This window comes from Nicotiana sylvestris, chromosome 2 (assembly GCF_000393655.2).
Source record: "Nicotiana sylvestris chromosome 2, ASM39365v2, whole genome shotgun sequence".
NCBI classification, from domain to species: domain Eukaryota; kingdom Viridiplantae; phylum Streptophyta; class Magnoliopsida; order Solanales; family Solanaceae; genus Nicotiana; species Nicotiana sylvestris.
This window is the reverse complement of record NC_091058.1, coordinates 16,032,552-16,045,471: the sequence shown is the minus strand read 5'-3', so window position 1 is coordinate 16,045,471 and position 12,920 is coordinate 16,032,552. Positions and strand designations below refer to the sequence as shown.

Below are 12,920 nucleotides of genomic sequence, written 5' to 3'. Positions count from 1 at the left end.
GAATTATTCCACTAAAAATTCGTAATTGCACTCCTTAGTTCAATTTCGAAATTCTTCCATAAAACCTTATTTAACTCCCCATGTTAAGATTCAGATACTAATCAATCAAATTAAATTACTGACTATTTAATTTATTGATTACTTCCTTTAGACTTACACTTAACTTATTTCATGTGTCGGATACAAAATCCACCGGCCGGGTTTACACATGAAAACTTATAAGCTTTCATAAAGGAGTATCATCAATCTCAAAATCGAGACATGGATTCCATCAACTAATTATTACTTCGCCAATGTATATCATTGTTATCCAATTTACCAGGCTTATTGACTCGCGAAAGAATCTCGCCTTTTAATAAATCAAAACAACAAGTGACATACACAGCTAATAATAATTATATCAGGATTAAGAGTATAAGTACATTAAATGGACTAGAGAAATTATTTTATAAAGTCAGTATAAAATACTCATCTCTACTTGATCCGTTCAATACATACAAAATGTACTAGCACAAGAAGTTGGAATTAAACCATTCCCATAATCAAGATAAATTATATTTAATCTTGTGCTACAATCATTCCGATGATTTGTCCAATTCCATCATTAGATTGTGAACATTAACTTTTATGTCTTACAAGAACCGATGATTTAATCTTCCGTGTATAAGCTAAACTCTATACACTAAATCATCTACTATGTAAGCAATGGACGCACAAACCAACACATGATCTATTTAAAATGAAACTTTATTGAATTTAAACAAGTAAATAAATAATTGTTCATAAAAAATATTATAACAATACGCATGGCTTATAGTATATTCTAACATCAACTTCCACATATTTTAGTTTTTTTCTTCTTCTCTTTCTTCAATTATTACTATCAACGTGAATATATAAGCATAATAATAGAGAATTACCAAAAACAATTTCATCCTTCGAAGATTCACATGGACACGTGTAATTAATCAAAATATACATTGATAAATACTGGAGCAAGCACTAATGGAGCGGAGCCGCTCCCGTACTTGATAAACCACCTATTTATACTTATAGCAAGTCGTTAAGCATGCAACTGGTTTGAGTACGAAAGGCTCACTTAGTTAAAGAGCAAAAAATAGTTCTTTTTCGTCACACGAGGCGGACACAATTAAGTTTATAAATTTATGAGTTCGGAATTCTAATCATTTTAATTAAATTATTTATATTTTAAATTAATAATTTATGCACACTTAATAATTTTTTTAAAACAAATATAAAATTTGAATTAAAACTAATAGATTCCGTAAGTTAGCTCCGCATCTGCAGTTAATAATAGCTCCGCGTCTGCAGTTAATAATAAAGCAAACCTATCCGAGAGGACTTCATCACGTGCTGTAAATCATCAATCTCTAACCCGCCCTTCGGCCTACCTTTGCCACGATATTATCTCGCATTATGTAACTTATTATCTTGCTCATTTTTTACCATCAGACTCAACTTGTTTTACTTTTCCTCATGTATAATTAAACTTTTTCTTTTCCTATTCTTGCTCAAATTAAATATTTCTTTTAGTAATTTTTTCCCCCTCTATCTGGCCACTTACTATGTGCCCCAATCCCATCTAAGCTTGCTTGCTTACAACCTGTCCACTTTATAAATTTTCAAAAAAAATAAACATATATAGCCCTGCACTCCAACCTCGATCACTAAGAGTCACTCCACCTACAGATCGTGTATGAAGCAGTTAGAAAGAACCTTAATATTGACATGCATCAGCTCAATCATTAGCTTGGTTACATATTCCGCCATAATCACACTTCAAACCTCGATCCAGCTCTCAAACTATATGATCCTCGTCACCGGTCAGCTAATACTGATAGTTGTCCTTCTCTGTGTTAGGAATATAGTAAATATGCCCTAGATCCAATATCATATTTGATGATTTGAACCTTTTTTTGTGAACGTTATTTGATATAAAAATATATATGGCATTTGATATTCTTTTATCATAGTTATTTTTAATTGTTTGATTAACTTGATAAGGTCCTTGATTAAATTTTGAGACTTGACATTGTGATGAAGATCATGATAATGAGAGTGAAGTTTCTTATAATTTAATCTAAATTTGTTCTTAATCATAGGATTATTAATTTGGACATTAGTAATCCGGTTAGATTAATATTTATGTGATCGTCTTTATTGGATAAAGATTAATTGATCTCATTAACTAAATCACATAGATAGATGATGCATATAGAGATATGATCATTGAACCAACTCATTGGATTATTCCTAATGGTTAGAATTACCATAAACTATCAATAAGATATTCTCTTGAAGAATGTGATGTAAAAATTTCCTTTGACCTGAGATCGTCATAGTAATTGACAAGTTATTTATTGTGCTTTGATACCAGACACCTATGGCTCTAGAGCGATAGTTGAAAGGATATTGGGTACGATTAAATACTTGTAGAATTAATGATTGGTCAAGATGGAATCTGTCAACTCTTGGTAATGAGTTTAAGCTCCATGTTGTCATGAATTATAAACGACCAAATTAAAACATTGGCCAAGGCAATTGAATGATAAAAGAAAAGAGTTTCTTTGGTCATTCAATGGTCGATTATATTTGACATGAACACATAGTTGGTCGTCTATTAGGATTTGTCAGTTAAACCATATCCTAGAGTGATCCAGAGCTATAAGGGCTGAAGGAAATACTACATTATTCTTCTGCGGGTTCTTGAGATTAAATTGTGTACTTCATGCTATCCAATCATTAAGAAGTGTTGCTACTTGATTAGTAAATCGATTATGATCAATTTACTACCGGCTTAGTATTGAACCTATGGGGTCGCACACTAACGAGTGTTCTGATCTTTGCTAAAGGATTAGTTACTTATTATTTGATAATTAAATTAAAGAACTTAATTAGTCAAAAAAATAAAGTTATTAGTCCAAATGAAATATTATTATATTCTTTGCTATCATAGAGGCTATAATTAATATTGTGAACCAATTGAAATTTTCTATTTGGAATAGAAAATTAAATTATATCTCTTGGCTATATATATATATATATATATATATATATATATATATATATATATATATATATATATATATATATATATATATATATATATATTTATTTATATAAGGTGTACATATAAAATATTAATAAAGAACACTTGATCCAATTTTGATTGGACATGAAATTCCATAAAGGGATTCCTACGCAGGAATTCAATTCAAACTCCTTGAAGGACTCAACCACTGTGCATATATGGAAAGGATTGGAATTTTCCATTAAAAATTATGGAAAAGAAATCCAATTCTAGAATTGGCTAAGTCACGTACATAGTCCATGAAGGACGTTGACTAGCAGCAACCCATTTAGAATGGGACTCCAATTTTTTAACTTAATTGTTCCATAAAGTTTATTTTTGGAATAAACTTTTACCCTAAGTAAATCATTACCTCAACCAATGGGAAAGGTTTTAGGTGATGCTATATAAAGGGTGATGGAGAAATATTTGCCATATTGATTCTTGAGAAGAAAAACACTTTGTGAAAGTGAGAGTACAATACAAAGCCAAGAAAGAAAATACAATTACAAGAAAAGTGTTTCTTGTTCTTCTAACATTGAGTTGAGATTTTTGAGAAATATTTCAGCACAATATTCTTCGTTCAATTTGTTCGCGGGTTTCGTTGATCAAAGAGTTGATAGCAAGGATCAATCTCGGTGTGGATACGCATAGAGTCTTCGCACTATCGAAGAATTTGAAATGAGACTTTCTTCACCAGGTACGTCTTAGATCCGATATATTGACATGTAAATAAATTTTAAACGCGAAAAGATCTGCCTAGGATTGTTATTGTCTTCCGCTGCGCGTTATGAACATCTATACGCAATCCTTCAATGGTATCAGAGCCGTGGTTTATTGTGTCTAAAATTTATTTACGAAATATTTTAATATTATATTTGAAGAGTTCAAACCATAATACATGTGTCTTGTGCAATAGTCAAATCGTTTTAATGTTGATATTATTTTATTGTGGATAAAATATGTATTCCTATAACTATCTGAGATAGTTCATAACTTGATTTTGAAATACGACGGGAATCTATAATAGGTTACATGATTCTATTGTTATTTTTAATTGTTATTAGTTCATGAGATGTTAATTAATGATAGTTTTCTGGCATGAATTATTTTTATGTGATATATAAGATAAACAAGTTAAAAGATGTTGAATTTCGTTTTTATATCACATGCTTGTTCCGTTACATAATTTTGAATTATTTATCACATGTGATGTAAATCAATTTAGGACTAAGCATGTAGACAATTTGAACTAAATTCACATGCTATAAAAGATTTGATCTTCATGTTATTAAAAACTGTTTTAGTAACAATTCCCTCTTACTAAAATTTGAGTTCTTAAATAATAAAATATAAGATATTTTATTATATAGCTATCCATCAAAGTAAATAATTTTACTTATTTCTTGTTTATAAGGAGCGGTCTGACTACCAGGAGACTTATAGTTCGAGAATATGTTTTATTACATTAGATGTATAGATTGAAAGAATTATTCAATTTTTTACTAGACGCTTGGACTACCCGGGGAGTATAAAATTTAATAAGTTCTTTGCTATCATGATGGTTGAACTCAACTAAGCCAATATGATCGACCTGACTACCAGGGGACTATTTGACATAGAGCTATTTAAAGAAATTGTATGGGGATACAATTGGTAAGAGTACCTATCTTTAAAATATATGTGAGAAACGACTTGACTTCCAAGGAGCTCATACATATTGTTAAAGGATTCCTTTACTACACTAACAGAATTAAAGATTTCGTAAACTATAGTGAGGGTAAATAGTTTAAATAATTAGTGGAAAAAGTCCATGTCTTTATGATATATGCAAATATATTCTTATATTATTGCCTTTTATTTTCTATATTTTATATTTCTCAATATGTTTGTTATATCACTACGTGAAATACTTGAGACCAACAAGTTGGTAGGACCAAACTTTGATGACTGATATAGAAATTTGAGAATTGTTCTCATGCATGAAAAGCTCATTAATGTGATCGATAAGCATGCAAAGATAATCCCACCAGAGAATGATGTTCAAGGTACCAAGGTTTATTAGAAACCCTTGGAAGAATGCCTTGCTATTAAACACATAATTCTCGCTTCTATGAGTTCTGAACTCCAGAGGAAACATCAGAATATGGATCCAACTGCAATCATTGAATTTCTTAAGAAGATGACTGATACATAGTTGGACATTGAAAACTCTCCCCTTGTCAATCATGTGATTGTTCTTACCGAAAAACATGAGAAGTTAGGGTACAAGCTTGGTAAAGAGCTTTCTGAAGATTTGATCTTGCAGTTAGTATATGATGCTGAATGTTTTCACTTTAAGAAGAAAGGGCATTGGAAGAGAAACTGCAAGGAGTATTTTGCAACTCTAAATGACAAGAAACAAGGTGAGACATTAATGAAAAATGTTTTCAATGTATCTCTAGCTACTACTAATTCTTCACTGTGGGTATTAGATACTAGCAATGGGTTATAACATCTGCAATATGTTACAAGGGTTCAAGATAGGTAGGAGGCTAAAGAAAGGAGAAGTTAATCTACAAGTTGGAAATGTTACAAAAGTTGCAGCCGTAGCTGTAGGATCAATTTCTTTAATAATACCTACGTGCAAAGTACTTATGTTGGAGGATTGTTATTACGTTCCTAAATTTGCTTCAAACATAATTTCAGCTTCTATGTTAGACAAATGTGGTTTTCGCATTATTATAGGTAATGGTATTTGCTCTATTAATTATGATGATAATTTATATAAGAATGGCTATCTCCAACATGATGTTTATGTCTTACCTAATGTGAATGCTAATTATGTTGATGTATCAAATAAGGTTGATCATAATGATGATGACCCTAAAACCTATGAAGAAGCTATACAAAGTTCTGATTATGAGAAGTGGTAAAAGGCCACGAAATCCGAAATGGAATCCATGAAGGAAAATAAAGTATAGACTTTAGTTGAACCTTCAAAGGATATAAAACCTATGGGTTGTAAATGAATTTTTAAGAAAAAGATTGGAGCATACGGAAAGGTGGAGACCTACAAAGCCTGTCTTGTTGCCAAGGGATATCGTCATAAAGAAGGAGTCAACTATGACGAGACTTTCTCTCCCCGTGGCAATGCTCAAATCAATTCAGTTTTTGCTTGCTATAACAACATACTATGATTATGAAATATGTCAAATGGATGTGAAAACAACTTTCCTTAATGGTGAGCTAGAAGAGGATGTGTACATGACACATCCTGAAGGTTTCACATCTTCGTCTGATCATAATAAAATTTGCAAGCTACAAAAATCCATTTATGGACTAAAGCAAGCTTCTCGAAGTTAGAATATTCGCTTTAACAAGACAATTGAAAAGTTCAATTTTGTTAGATGAGAAGAAGAACTTTATGTGTATAAAAGGGTTAGTGGAAGCACAATTATATTCTTAGTGTTGTATGTTGATGATATATTTCTCATAGGGAATGGCATACTAGCATTGCAAAGTACCAAGATTTGGCTATCTGAACAGTTCTCCATGAAAGACTTGGGAGAAACACCTTATATATTAGGAATAAAGATCTATAGAGATAGATCTAGGAAGCTTCTTGGACTTTTCCAGTCTTTGTACATTGATACCATCTTAAAGAGGTATAACATGGATAATTCCAAAAGAGGCTATCTACCGATAGGCACTGGAATTAATCGCAATAGGGAGGATTGTCCTAAAACACCTGAAGAGAGAGAACGCATGAGTAGGATCCCATACGTTAGTGCAGTGGAAGCTATCATGTATACCATGACATGTACACGTCCTGATGTGGATTATGCACTTGGAGTGACTAACCAATATCAGGCAAATCCTTGTAAGGAACATTGGAAGGTGGTGAAGACCATTCTTAAGTACTTAAGAAGGACTAAAGACTAATTCCTCATCTATGGAGATTCTGAGTTGAAACTTGAAGGTTATACTGATGCAAGTTTCTCTTCAGATAGAGATGATAGCAAATCTATTTCTGTTTATGTATTCACCTTAAATGGTAGTGCAATGAGTTGGAAAAATTCCAAACAAGCTACAGTAGCTGATTTAGTTACTGAAGCAGAATATATAGCAGCTAGTGAAGCTGCTAAGGAAGTTGTATGAATGAAAAAGTTCTTAACTAAACTTGGTGTGGTTCCTTCAATAGAAGGTGCAGTTCCATTGTTGTGTGACAACACTGGAGTCATTGCTCAAGCACAGAACCAAGATCACACCAAAAGTCCAAATACGTTGTGCGAAGGTATCACTTGATAAGAGAAATCATTAAACGTGGAGACGTTGGGATTCAAAAGGTTGATGGAAAGGAAATAATTGCAAACCCATTCACTAAAGCTCTTGGCGTAAATGAGTTTGGCAAGAACAAGTAGAAATTGGGAATGAAGTACAAGAGCTATTGGCTCTAGTGCAAGTGGGAGATTGTTAGGGATATAATCGATATGCCCTAGATCCACTATCATATTTGATGATTTGAACTTTTTTTTGTGAACGTTATTTGATATAAAAATATATATGGCATTTGATATTCTTTTATCATATTTTTATTTAATTGTTTGATTAACTTGATAAGATCCTTGATTAAATTTTTAGACTTGACATTGTGATGGAGATCATGATAATGAGAGTGAAGTTTCTTATAATTTAATCTAAATTTGTTCTTGATCATAGGAAGATTAATTTGGACATTAGTAATCTGGTTAGATCAATATTTATGTGATCGTCTTTATTGGATAAAGATTAGTTGATCTCATTAACTAAATCACATAGATAGATGATGAATATAGAGATATGATCATTGAACCGATTCATTGGATAATTCCTAATGGTTAGAATTACCATAAACTGTCAATAGGATATTCTCTTGAATAATGTGATGTAAAAATTTCCTTTGACCTGAGATCATCATAGTAATTGACAAGTTATTTATTGTGCTTTGATACCAGACACCTATGGCCCAAGGACAATAGTTGAAAGGATATTGGGTACGATTAAATACTTGTAGAATTAATGATTGGTCAAGATGGAATCTGCCAACTCTTGGTAATGAGTTTAAGCTCCATGTAGTCATGAATTATAAACGACCAAATTAAGACCTTGGCCAAGACAATTGAATGATAGAAGAAAAGAGTTTCTTAGGTCATTTAATGGTCGATTATATTTGACGTAAATACATAGTTGGTTGCCTATTAGGATTTGATAATTAAATCATATCCTAGGGCGATCCAGAGCTATAAGGACAAAAGGAAATACTACATTATTCTTCTGCGGGTTCTCGAGAGTAAATTGTGTACTTCATGCTATCCGGTCGTTAAGGAGTATTGCTACTTGATTGGCAAATCGATTATGATCAATTTACTACCGGCTTAGTATTGAACCTATGAGGTCGCACACTAACGAGTGTTCTGATCTTTGCTAAAGGATTAGTTACTTTATTATTTGATAATTAAATTAAAGAATTTAATTAGTCAAAAAAATAAAGTTATTAGTCCAAATAAAATATTATTATATTCTTTGCTAGCACAGAGGTTATAATTAATATTGTGAACCAATTGAAATTTTCTATTTGGAATAGAAAATTAAATTATATCTCTTGGCTGAAATATATATATACATACATATACATACATACATACATACATACATACATATATATATATACATATATATATATATATATATATATATATATACATATATATATATATACATATATATATATACATATATATATATATATATATATATATATATATATATATATATATATATACATACATATATATATATATATATATATATATATATATATAAGGTGTACATAGAAAATATTAATAAAGAACACTTGATCCAATTTTGATTAAACATGAAATTCCATAAAGGAATTCCTAGGCAGGAATTCAATTCAAACTCCTTGAAGGACTCGACCACTGTGCATATATGGAAAGGATTTGAATTTTCCATTGAAAATTATGGAAAAGAAATTCAATTCTATAATTGGCTAAGTCACGTACATAGTCCATGAAGGACGTTGACTGGCAACAACCTATTTAGAATGGGACTGCAAATTTTTAACTTAATTGTTCCATAAAGTTTATTTTTGGAATAAACTTTTACCCTATGTAAATCATTACCTCAACCAATGGGAAAGATTTTAGGTGATGCTATATAAAGGGTGATGGAGAAAAATTTGCCTGTGTTGATTCTTGAGAAGAAAAACACTTTGTGAAAGTGAGAGTACAATACAAAGCCAAGAAAGAAAATACAATTACAAGAAAAGTGTTTCTTGTTTTCTAACATTGAGTTGAGATTTTTGAGAAAAATTTCAATACAATATTCTTCGTTCAATTTGTTCGCGGGTTTCGTTGATCAAAGAGTTGATAGCAAGGATCAGTCTCAGTGTGGATACGCATAGAGTCTTCGCACTATCGAAGAATTTGAAACGAGACTTTCTTCACCAGGTACGTCTTAGATCCGATCTATTGGCATGTAAATAAATTTTAAACATGAAAAGATCTACCTAGGATTGTTATTGTCTTTCGTTGCGTGCTGTGAACATCTATATGCAATCCTTCACTCTGTGTGTGTATTGATAAAGAAATATATTCCCTTTGTCTCACACTAACCTTTTTTTTCCAAAGATTTTTTTTTGTTTTGTTTTTTCATCATAAGAGACTGTTAATATTGTTTTTAGTGTTTTATTATCAAAGGAATCAACTGTATAGTTTGGATCGGACACACTTATTTAGTTAAAATAAAATTTCAACTAAACTTCTTAAGACATTGGATAATCAAATTGGGACCGATGGATAATGTTCCAGTGAAAAATTAAAACATAAACTTCTTATATCTTTCATTCTAATGTCTAACAAGATTAAATCCTAACAGTACTGATCTAGAAAATGTCTATTTAAAATACGATTATAGTTTTCACATAGAGGTAATATGTTGATATCAAAGGAGCTAGGAAAACTTATATTGATTAATTTCAGTGCTTGCGTACGTTGATGTAACGCCATGCAGAAAGGCCACGTAAATTTTGGTCTCTTTATTTTGTTTTGATTCTAGCCGAAAAAAAGAACGAAAAGAAAAGAGAGTATATTATGTGGTGCAGCATATTTGTCCTTGGGAAGACGCAATTATTTGGTGGAATGATAATGATGTTTTGGGTTGTTAATCCTATTATACGCTGTCGGTGAAGGAGTCTAGCAAAATTGTTTACCCTTAAAATCGAATAACAATTAAATTTGTAAGTGATTTTAAAGATACACGAATTAATTTGATGCAAATCGATAAATTAAGTTAGATTGAACAAACGAAGATAAAGTGAATTTAAACCACACGAGGAAGATGGTTCTAGCCATAGTGAAATATTCACCCTCGATCCCGGCTTGCAATAGCCAGCACTGATGGACAAGAAAGAGAGCTAATAACAGAAAAAAAAATAATATATTGCTTTGGAATGCATGTTACAATGCGTATATTGAATTATCGGACCACCTTTATATAGTAGGGAAGTCCTACTCTAGATACAACTCTATAAAAAGTAAAAAAATCTTTGATTAACTGATTGTTGGTTCTTCATCGATACGTGCCGGGATCCCTGCCGTGATATCCGGTCAGTCGGCGAATACTACGACCTTCTGTTGGTCGTGCTTGGTTGCCCGAACATGTTCTTCGAGGTCGTGCGGGGTTAAGACCGATCCCGGACCATGTCTCTGATATTCCCGAGGGTGGGCGTCATGCTTTCGGACTCTGACTCGATGAGGCCCTTGCCTCAATTTCGGTCCTATGTCATCATGTCTCGAGCTTGGCTTACCTTATCGGAGACTGGGGCGTACCATAAGCCCGGTTCTACCCGTATACAAAAATTACACTGAAATTGCTAAGGAAAACTTTAATAATATACCTAGATATTAGAACTAGTAGAATAAATACTCATTATACTGTTACAAATGAGTAGTTAGTGCAATGATAATTCATTACTCATGACCCCATTTCGGTAGGTAATAGTTTGGCTGACATTTCTCTACTTGGACGGCTTAATAAATATAGGTGCAAATTGAGTTGGATTTAACTCTTCCGCCTGTTGAGAGAGTAGACATCGCGGGGCTGGAAAATGGGATATTGTATTAAACAAGACTTTATTCATTTTGCGCGATCCAAAACTAGTTATCTGCAACTGCACCCTGTTTATACTACAATTTTACTCTGTAACAGGACTTTCTTCTTTCCTATCTGGTGCAAAATATCGGCGGACAATGGCACAATGCCCTATTCAATTATTTTGATGTCTCCTAGCAAAGATAAAATAAATAGATTATAAATCCAAATGTCAATTGCACTTCACGCGTTTAGAAGTATGTTATGTACACGCAGTGGTGTAACCATATACATTGAAGAGTGGCCAACTGAACACCCTTTATTAAAAAAATATACTATGAATGTAGAAACTTATATTACGTATATATGCCAAAAATTATTTTTTATGTGTATATTAAACCTTGAACACCCTTCGCAAAATTCCTGGCTTCGTCAATGTGCACACATTTGACAAGATCACGAAAGACCAAACTAAATAGCCACTATTTTGCTGCAACAGAGACTGGTCCAGCATAATATACTGGAGTTCGGTGCACCTGTACATGAACTTCCAGCATATTATACTAGACCGGTATACTTTGCTGGCTCCAATATAATATACTGGAATTCCAGTATACTTTGCTGGAACTTCAGTATATTATACTGGAGTTCCAGCAAAGTATACTGGAATTCCAAACTCCAGTATAATATGCTGGAGTTCCAGTATACTTTGTTGTAACTCCGGTATAATATACTGGAGTATTTTCCGGATTTTGAACAGTGTTTTCGTTCAGATTTATCTTTACATGAAAAGTGGCTAAATTTCGATGACTTTTGAAACTGTGGTTATTTTTGAATGACCACTTGTAAATCTGGCTATTTTTAAATTTCTCCCGATCTTGTATTGTGATTATTTGAGTTTTGACTATGTATTTAAAACAACGTAGCCCGCTAGTAATATCGTTCGCTCGGGGTCAGGCCCTCACGGGTTTAAAACGCGTCATTAGAGTCTAAGGCTTGTTAACTTATATACTCAATATTCCTTCGGGGACATCAGATAAAATTGGAACGACACAAAGAAGATTAGCATGACCCGTGCGCAAGAATGACAAGCTGATCTTGTGAAAAAATGGTCTAGCGGACTGGGCTGTTACTGTACTAAGCTATTTCTTTTGATACTCTGGGAGTATATTGATTAGCAAAATATTGGATAACACTTCCAAAATAGAAAACGTAGCAATTAGTAAGTATTTTTACAGCCATACCAATTTTCTATATGTTGTTCTAACATTAGCATGTCTTCTAACTGTTCCTCATTGGTACAATCTTTTTTCTTTTCTTTTTTTGTTTTGAAGGCAGTGATCACGGTTGTGCAGCTTAAAAATAAAAAAAAATAAAAAAAATACAATCCGATAGTAGGTTTCAGACAATTTTGGCCTGGCATGAGAAAGCATTGACTAGCTTGTATGAGTTAATTAAATACGGCCTTCGCTGTATTTTAATTGATCTGCGTTGATTCTCCCATAAGTAAGTTTAATAAAATGATATTATATTGAACTTGGTACAACAGATTGTTAATTATTAAATTGAAGTGTGAGAAAGATCACTGAATTAATTGATAATGTCCCCCGGAGATTAAGCTTTCGTTCTGCCATAGATTTTGTCTTATTTTTTCAATTTTTTTTTGAAAATATTGTTTATTTATGAAATATAATCA

General features: G+C 32.2%; 1 non-coding gene across 1 annotated transcript; it reads left to right on the top strand.

The window, feature by feature from the left end:
- The first annotated feature begins 12,241 nt into the window (after positions 1-12,241).
- LOC138886679 (U6 spliceosomal RNA) lies at positions 12,242-12,340 on the top strand. The gene has a single exon (XR_011405724.1). It is a non-coding gene; the product is annotated as a U6 spliceosomal RNA (small nuclear RNA).
- The last annotated feature ends 580 nt before the right edge of the window (positions 12,341-12,920 follow it).